Source organism: Ictidomys tridecemlineatus, chromosome 9, assembly GCF_052094955.1.
Source record: "Ictidomys tridecemlineatus isolate mIctTri1 chromosome 9, mIctTri1.hap1, whole genome shotgun sequence".
NCBI lineage: Eukaryota > Metazoa > Chordata > Mammalia > Rodentia > Sciuridae > Ictidomys > Ictidomys tridecemlineatus.
The window spans coordinates 51,767,468-51,776,962 of NC_135485.1; the positions used below are offsets into that span (position 1 = coordinate 51,767,468).

Here is a 9,495-nt window from a genome sequence, read left to right on the forward strand (position 1 = left end):
GAGAAGGAATTTATTAGGCAAACTGACAAAAGAGTTTCTAAATGAAGAACCTAATTGAACTAAAGGGAAACAATTTTCTTAGTGCTACATGGATCATTGTAATAGAAATATGAGTGTAAGTCCTCAATCTCTGTATCTAGGTTCAGCAAGACAGTAAAGTTTAAAATTAGTTTTCAAAGATAAATAAATAAAATGAGTAGTACAATGGTAAATGTATGCAGTTGGCTAGAGAAGTCCTCTGGGCTCTATGTGGAAGATATATGAGTTTCTCTTGTGTTTTATACAAATGATGGCCAGAAGTTTCTGACATTTCAATGTATATTTTTCTGTAACACACTGAGTTTGATAGATGATTTTATTTTATTACATGAAAATACTAAAGAAATTTTATGATTTTATATTGTTATAAGTTCACCTTTATAAAGGTCCAGAAAAGTTAGGACCTTATACTACAAGTCACTTACCTAGTATTTCACTATAAAACTGATTCCATTTTTCAAATTAAATGATTCAAATTAAAAAATAAATCATGTACAGCATATTTTTTATACCCATTCATTGAATGTCATTTCATCACTTGAATTAAGTGATGAAATGATATTCAGGATTTGAAAATATAACAGGCGCATAGGAAGAAGAAAAGAGAAGTCCCCCAATACACTTTTCCACTATGTAATCAGGAGAGAAGCAGAGAGTGTACACAAATGGTTTTTGAAGAATTTCAGCCAGCAGCTCATCACAGGGACAAATGACATCTGAAAGAATGACATCAAACCTTGACTCTTGTAGTTTTGCCATGATTTTCTTGTTCTTAACTGCATCTCTACATACATTCTCTACATAATCAGAAAATTAGCTCAAAATTTCATGAAATATTGAATAATATTTCCAAAATGGGTTTTGTGCATGTCAAAAATCAATGCACTATTGATTGAGAAGAAAAAGTTTCTATGTCTTCTTTTTACAATGATGAAGGATAGCTCTCAAATTTAATTGCAGATGATTTGTCACCACCCAAAAAAAATGTAACCTGAAGGTTTCAAAAGAGTCACCTCATGCCCTGTCTGTGTGAGCTCCTCCAGTATTGTCTTTATATTGATCCAATGTCTGTATTCCACTGCCCACACCAGTACCTTTCAACAACTTTCAGAACCAAAGTGACTACTCAGCAGTAACAGGAGCAGAACTGCAGTCATTTTCATAGACATCCTGGTGAACTGCAAGGGTTCCTTTCACATTGAGTTCTCTCTATTCTTGTGGATATCTTAGGGAAAAAAATCATTATTTGGTTAAAAGTTAACTTGTACCCATCAAAGTAAATACACAAGTGAACATTTAGAATATCTGGATTCCAAGTTGAAAAATCAAAGGTTAGGTGACTTCATGCTTGGGTATTTTAATGACTCTTTCATGATTATAAATGCTTTCCTACAGTTAAGAATTTATGATTCTGCATGTGTGATCACCTCTCTTATGTTCACATTTTTAGAAAATGAAAGGAACATTGGCAAGTGAGGTGACTTTTACTTATAGATTTCTTGATGAAAACTAAAGTAAATATACAGTTGAAACAACATTTCTTAGATATCCTTTAAATTTTTTTGCATTAAAATAAAATAATTGTTTGTATATAATTCATAAAGTATACAAACCACCATTTTAAGTGTATAATTCAGTTGTTCAATCTCAGAATAGAATCTCAGAATTGGAAACCTCAGTTAAAATTCAATGTGGAAATGTTTTAAATCCAGACCTTCTTTGTACCTTTAATCATCCTATATGCCTTATTGCTAGATAATATCTAGTAAATCTTATCTCTCTTTAGCTATGTTTACTATGGAGACAGTTCAAGTAATTATTATATAATATATGGAATTTAGTGATTGATTTCAACACTTCTAAATAATTGTAATGTGTTTTGGTGATTGATATCAATACTTAAATTATGTCCTAAATGTTCATCAATGTTGCAGTGTGTGTCAGACCTTCATTCCTTTTCTTGCTATGATGGGTCATTAGTTATGTCAGTGATCTAAGGCAGCCATGGAAATCCTTTCTCTTCCTGATTTTTGATCTTATAGAATGCAGGGTAGTATCTCTACTTTTTTATACATTCTAAGAGTTCTTTTGTGGCATAATATATGGTCAATTTTGGAGAAGGTCCCATGTGCTGCTGAGAAGAAGTGTAGTCACTTGTTGAAGGATGAAATATTCTATATTTATCAGTTAAGTCCAAGTTATTGAGTTCTATAGTTTATTTGTTCAGCTTTTTTGGGGGGAAGATATATCCAGTGGGGAAAGACGTGTGTTAAAGTTACCCAAAATTATTGTGTTGTAGTCTATTTGACTCTTGAACTTGAGAAGAGTTTGTTTGATGAATATAGATGCTCCACTGTTTGGGGCATATATATTTGTAATTGTTAAGTTTTGTTGGTGTATGTTTCCCTAGAGCAGTATGTAGTGTCCTTCTTTATTCCTTTTTATTAACTTGACCTTGGAGTCTTATTTATTTGATATGAGGATGGAAACCCCTGCCTGCTTCCAAAGTCCATGTGAGTTGTAGGAATTTTCCCAACCCTTCACCTTAAGCCAATAGATGTCTTTTCCTATGAGATGAGTCTCTTGTAGGCAACATGTTGTTGGGTCTCTTTTTTTGATCCAATCTGCTACTCCATGTCTTTTTATTGGTGAGTTTAGGCCATTAACATTCAGGGTTATTATTTAGGCATGATTTGGATTCCCAGACATTTATGTTTATTTTTGGTATTTAACATAACTTAGTTTCTCCTCTGATTTGGTGTTTCAGACACATTGCTAAGAATAGCAAGCATAGTTTATTGAAGGGACAGAAAAAGGTAACACTTTGAGAAAATGAGAGGTTCTCTCAGGAGAAGAACATGCCCTTCCATCTCTCCAGTTTTTTTGGGGGACCCAGGGAGTTTTACAGAGAGTCTTCACAGGTGTTCCTTTGACTTTTAAAAAACAGCAGACTACCACCCAATCTTTAAACTCCCACTGTTCATGGTAACTTCCAGGGAAATTCTAGGTCACTCTATACCATGCTGACCTGTTCTAATTGGTAAACAGATTTTAAGGTGAAAGATTATTTATCCTTATCTCCCTGTTTTGTAAGGAGGTCTTTGTAAGGGTCATAAAATTCCACCTCTTCCTCTCCTCAGGGTACGTTGTATTTTTATTGTCATTTTGGGTCTGCATTTCTGTGGCAGATAACAGCTTCTTTGCTAAGAAATGTAACATAATGTTTTGATTTAAATCAAGCAGGGCTGCAGTAATATTTTTTGTATAAAACTAAAGCATGTGTAAGTCAGCTCAGTGTGTTGTTTGGCAGGTCACAGGTCACTGAAAAAAAACATACCAAGTTCCTGTTTTGTTCAAATTAGAGAGCCTTATTCAGCTGCCCAGCTAGTGACTGGTCCCCACAGGACTCATAAGTGTCTCTGCAAGGAACAGCCCCGAGCCTGAGAATTATAAAATATTTAAAGGCAAAAACCACAAAAACCATATCTGAGTTGACATAGCTGCAAGCATGCATGTACAGAAGCTGAATTGGGTAGTTAGTGAGACAGTGCAATGGGTACATTAGTATTTCCCATGAGACAATTCAGGTTGGCATAGCAATAAGAAAGCAGAAGGGAAGTGGATCAAAATGACTCTAGTTCAGTACAAGTTAGAGAATTGCTACTAATGTGTAGGCAATCAAGCTCTAACAAGGTACATTGCCAAGAAAAATGAAAACCAAAGAGAACAATTTTACATTGTGTCTTGACTATATATTGCTATTTTGTGTGGCCAAGTATATTATGTTAGGTAACTATTAATAGGTACAGAAGTAGCACTTTCTCATGGGAGAAGCATTTCTTACTTGATATGGAGTCTCAGAATAAAATGCAGTCTATTTGGTCATTGCCCATATAGCCTGGACCATAACAAGTGGTTCTACTTTATAAAATTATTACCTTAACCTCTTGTGCCCATTATTAACATTTGTGTGTTACCTATCAAAGGCAGATCACAACTCATGGTGTAAAATTGGTCACATTTTTTAATTCATTCCTAAGTTTTTTTGCACACTAGTTGTTCCCAACTTTGGCTACTATGAATAATCTTAATTATTCATGATTTATGTACTAGTTTTATTTGGATATTTTTATTTTTATTTGTCATATAAGTTAAAATAAAATTTCTAGGTCTTACAAAAGCTCTATTTAACATTGAGGATATGGATAACTCTTAACTCTATTTACTGAACCAATTTTCTAATCTAATAAGCATTGCTTGAGTATTTTAATATCTCAATCTTGCTAGCACTGTATTATTATTTTTATTATAACAACATCATTGGTGATATAGTGAGTTACCTCAACATGGTTTTGTTCTGAATTTCCTTTCCATATTTGTAAAATTATTTTTTCAGTTGTCCATTGGCTATTTGCATATTTTTCTTGGAATTATGTCTATTAAGATCTTTTATATCTTGTAAGGTCTTTTGTTGATTTGGTGTTATTCTTATTAGTTAGTTCCTATCTTTTTTTATATAGTCCTGCTATAAATCTATTAACATTTATATGTGATTTAAAAACAGTTGTAATTTTTCCCTTGATTTTATTTATAATGTTCTTTCATGTAGGATATATTTAAGTTTGATGAAGTCTAATTATTCCATTATAAATTCTCCATGCATTTGTACCCTAGCTAAGAATCTGTTACCATCTTCAAGGTCATATTTATACATTTTTGTTATTCTCTTATATACTAAAACCTCTCTCATGTAAATTTCTGAACTACCTTATTTAATATTTTTACATGGCATAGGTTGAAGAAGGAAATATATTTTAAAATATTTTTTAGTTGTAGATAGAAACAATATCTTTAAAAAAACATTTTTTAAAAATTTTAGATGGATACAATACCTTTTTTAAAAAATTTATCTTGATGTGGTGCTGAAGCTCAAACCCAGTGCCTCAAACATGCCAGATGAGTACACTACCACTGAGCCTCAATCCCAGTCCTGGAAACAATATTTTTGTATTTATTTTTATATAGTGCTGAGGATTGAATTCCATGCCTCACATGTGGAAGGCAAGTGCTACATCACTTAGCTGTAGCCACATCCCAATCATTTGCATTTTATTTACACGTGGATAATCAGTTTTGGCAACCACATTTATTCCATAATAAGACTATTCTTTCCCTTTTTTTGTTTTGTCAAACTTATAAAAATCAATTTATCCATTAACATTCAGTGTTATCATTGAGATATGATGTATACTCTTATTTATTTTGGCTTATTTCTAGTTTCAATTTGGCTTTGGTTCAATTTTGATTGGCTTATATTTTGATGTAGTTCCTACTTTTGCTGGTTTTCACTTTTTAAATATCTTTCCCATTTTATTGAGAATGTAGTTCAGGCTTTCTAGTTGTGAATTCTTTTAATTATTGCTTATCTTGGAAGGTTTTTATTTTATCTTCAAATCTAAAGTTTAGTTTTGCTGGATATAAAATTCTTGGTTGGCATCCATTTTTTGAGACCTTTATATATGTTGATTGAGTACCTTCCAGCTTTGAGAGTGTGGGTTGAGAAGCCATCTAAGATCTGAATTGGTTTCCCCGCTTATGTAATCTGACACTTTTTTCTTGTGACCTTTAAAATGTAATCCTTATTCTGTATGCTAGGCATTTTCATCGTAATGCATCTTGTTGTGGGTCTGTTGTAATTTTATACATTTAGGGTCCTGTAATCCTTCCAAACTCATTCTATTATTGCCAATATCACCCTAATCCCCAAACCAGGCAAGGACACATCAAAAAAAGAAACCTTCAGACTAATATATCTAATAAACATAGATGCAAAAATTCTCAATAAAATTCTCACAAATCAAATACAAAAACATATCAAAAGATTATGCACCATGATCAAGTGGGATTCATCTCAGAGATGCAAGGTTGGTTCAACATACGGAAATCAATATATATAATTCATCACATCAATAGACTCAAAGATAAGAAACATGATCATCTCAGTAGATGCAGAAAAAGCATTTGACAATATACAACACTTTTTCATGTTCAAAACACTAGAAAAACTAAGTATAACAGGAAGATATCTCAAAATCCTAAATGCTACCTATGCTAAGCCTCAGGCCAACATCATTCTAAATGGAGAAAAATTAAAGGCATTCTCTCTAAAAACTGTAACAAGAAAGAAATATGCTCTTTCACCACTTCTATTCAACATAGTTTTTGAAACACTGCCCAGAGCGATTAGTCAGACAAAAGAAATTAAATGGATATGTATAGGAAAAGAAGAATTTAAATTAGAACTATTTGGTGACAATATAATTCTAGACATAGAAGACTCAAAAAGCTCAACCAGAAAATTTCTAGAACTAGAAAATAAATTCAGAAAAGTGACAGGATATAAATCAATATCCATAAGTCAAAGGCATTTCTATATATCAGTGACAAAGCCTTTGAGAAGAAAATGAGGAAAATTACCCCATTCACAATAACCTCAAAAAAAAAAAAGATACTGGGGAATCAACTTAACAAAAGAGATGAAAGTTCTAAACAAGGAAAACTACATAATTCTCAAGAGAGAAATCAAATAAGACCTTAGAAAGTTAAAAAGATCTACCTTGATCTTGGATAGAGAGAATTAATATTAAAAAAATGACCATACTACCAAAATAATTACACAGATTTAATGCAATTCTGATCAAAAACCCATGGCATTCCTCATAGAAATAGAAAAAGCAATTATGAAATTTATCTGGAAAAATAAGGGACCCAGAATAGATAAAACAGTCCTTAGCAAGAAGAGTGAAATAGGTGGCATCACTGTACTAGACCTTAAAATGTACTACAGAGCAATAGTAATCAAAAGAGCATGGTATTTCCACTAAACAGACTGGTAGATCAGTGGTACAGAATAGAGGACACAATTATCTTATATTTGAAAAAACTGCCAAAAACATGCACTGGAGAAAAGATAACCTCTTCAACAAATTGTGCTTGGAAAACTGGAAATCCGTATTAAACAAAATGAAATTAAACTCCTATCTCTTACCGTGCACAAAACTCAACTCAAAATGGATCAAGGACCTAGGAATTAAAACACAGACCTGCATCTAATAGAAGAAATAATAGGCCCTAATGTTCACCATGTGGAATTAGGCCCCAAATTCCTTAATGAGACTTCTATAGCACAAGAATTAAAACCAAGAATCACTAAATGGAATGGAATCAAACTAAGAATTTCTTCTCATCAAAAGAAATAATCTGTGAGGTGAATAGACATTTTGAGAGAAAATCTTTACACCACACATATCAGATAAAGCACTAATCTCTAGGATATATAAAGAATTCAAAAAGTTAACCACCTAAAAAATGAGCAACACAATCAACAAATGGGCCAAGGACATGAAAAGTCACTTCTCAGAAGAGGATTTACAATCAATCAACAAATATATGAAAAAATGCTCATCATCTCTAGCAATCAGAGAAATACAAATCAGAACTACTCTAAGATATCATCTCACTCCAGTCAGAATGGCAGCTATTAACAACAATAAGTGTTTTGCATGGATGTGGGGAAAAACGTACACTCATACATTGCTGGTGCAACTGTAAACTGGTACAGCCAGTATGGAAAGCAGTATGGAGATTCCTTGGAAATCTGGGAAGGGAACCAGTATTTGACCCAACTATCCCTCTCCTCAGACTATACCCAAAGAACTTAAAAACAGCATACTACAGGGACACAGGCACATCAATGTTTATAGCAGCACAATTCACAATACCTAAACTGTGGAGCCAACTTAGATGCCCTTCAGGGAATGAATGGATAAAAATTGTTTGGCATATATATACAATGGAAATTTATTTAGCAATAAAAGAGAATAAAATCATGGCATTTGAAGATAAATGCATGCCTTTGGAGAAAGTAATCCTAAGTGAAGTTAGTCAATCCCCAAAAGACAAATGCCAAATGTTTTCTCTGATACAAGGAGGCTTACTCATAGTGGGATAAGGAGGGGGAGCATGGGAGGAATAGATGAATTCAAGATAGAGTAGAGGGGTGGGAGAGAATGGGAGGGGACAGGAGATTAGCAAGGATGGTGGAATTTAATAGAGATCATTATCCAAAGTACATGTATGTAGACACAAATTGGTGTTAGCATACTTTATATATAACCCAAGATAAGAAAAATTGTGCTGTATAAGTGTAATAAGAATTGTAATGCATTCCATAGTCACTTATTTTTTAAAAATATAAGTAAAAAAATAAATAATTTTAATGAAGAACTTGAAGTAGTTTGAAATATAAAATTGAATTCTTTTTCAATCATTTTTTTTTAAATTGATGGATAGTTTTAAACAGGAGACTAATAATTTGCATTCCAGGGAATGAATTGGAAACCTGTAGCAAAAGGACTTTGGAAGTGCTAGAAAACACAATTAAGAGCCTCCTGATATGTAATGGAATCAATGTCACACAACTGAGAAGGAATTCATTAGGCAAAATGACAAGATGATTTCTAATTGAATAATCTAATTGAACTAAAGGGAAACAATTTTCTTAGTGTACACACGTATAGTTGTACTAGAAATAAACATGTAAGTCCTCAGTCTCTCTATGTTCATCAAGACATTTAGTGAAGTTTAAATTTATTTTTCAAATATAAATAAAATAAATATTGCAGTGGGAAAATCTGTATACAGTTGTCTAAATAAGTCCTTAGAACTCTATGTGTAGAGTATACTCATTTCTGGTTTGTCTTATACAAGTGATGGCCATAGGTTTCTGACAATTTAATGTACATTTTTCTGTAGTACTCTGAGTTTGAGCGATGATTTTTTTTTATTACATGACACTATTAAAAGAAATTCCTCTGACTTTATATTCTTGTAAGATCACCTTCAAAAAGGCTCAGGAAAGTTAGGGTTATATACTACAAATAACTCACCCAGGATCTCACTGTAAAACTGATTCTATTTTTTTGTATTATACAATTCAAGCCAAAAATCAAAACAAAACACATAAAATATATTTTTTACCCTCTCAATGAATTACATTTGATCACTTAATTCTGAAAATAAGACAGGCACATAGGAAAGAGAAAAGAGAAATCTCTAATTATACTTTTTAATGTGTAACCAGGAGAGAAGTGGAGAGTGTACACAAATACTTTCTGAAGAATTGCAGCCAGCAGCTCACCACAGGGACAAATGTCATCTGTAAGAACAATACCAAACCTTGATTCTTTTAGTTTTCTCATAAGTTTCTTGTTAAAACTACATCTCTGTATATATTCTCTACAAAATCAGAAAGTTGACTTGCCGATTCTTGTAATATTGACTAATATTTTCAAATTTTGTGTGTGGGGCAATTTATAAACCACTACATGAAGCAATTGAGTGTAAAGATTCTCTACATCTTTTCTTGACAATAATGGATAGCTCTCAGATTTAATA

General features: G+C 32.5%; 1 pseudogene; it reads right to left on the reverse strand.

Annotated features, from left to right (window-relative positions):
• Positions 1 to 510: 510 nt before the first annotated feature.
• LOC144366439 (UDP-glucuronosyltransferase 2B17 pseudogene) lies at positions 511 to 1,260 on the reverse strand (annotated as a pseudogene).
• Between the last annotated feature and the right edge of the window lie 8,235 nt (positions 1,261 to 9,495).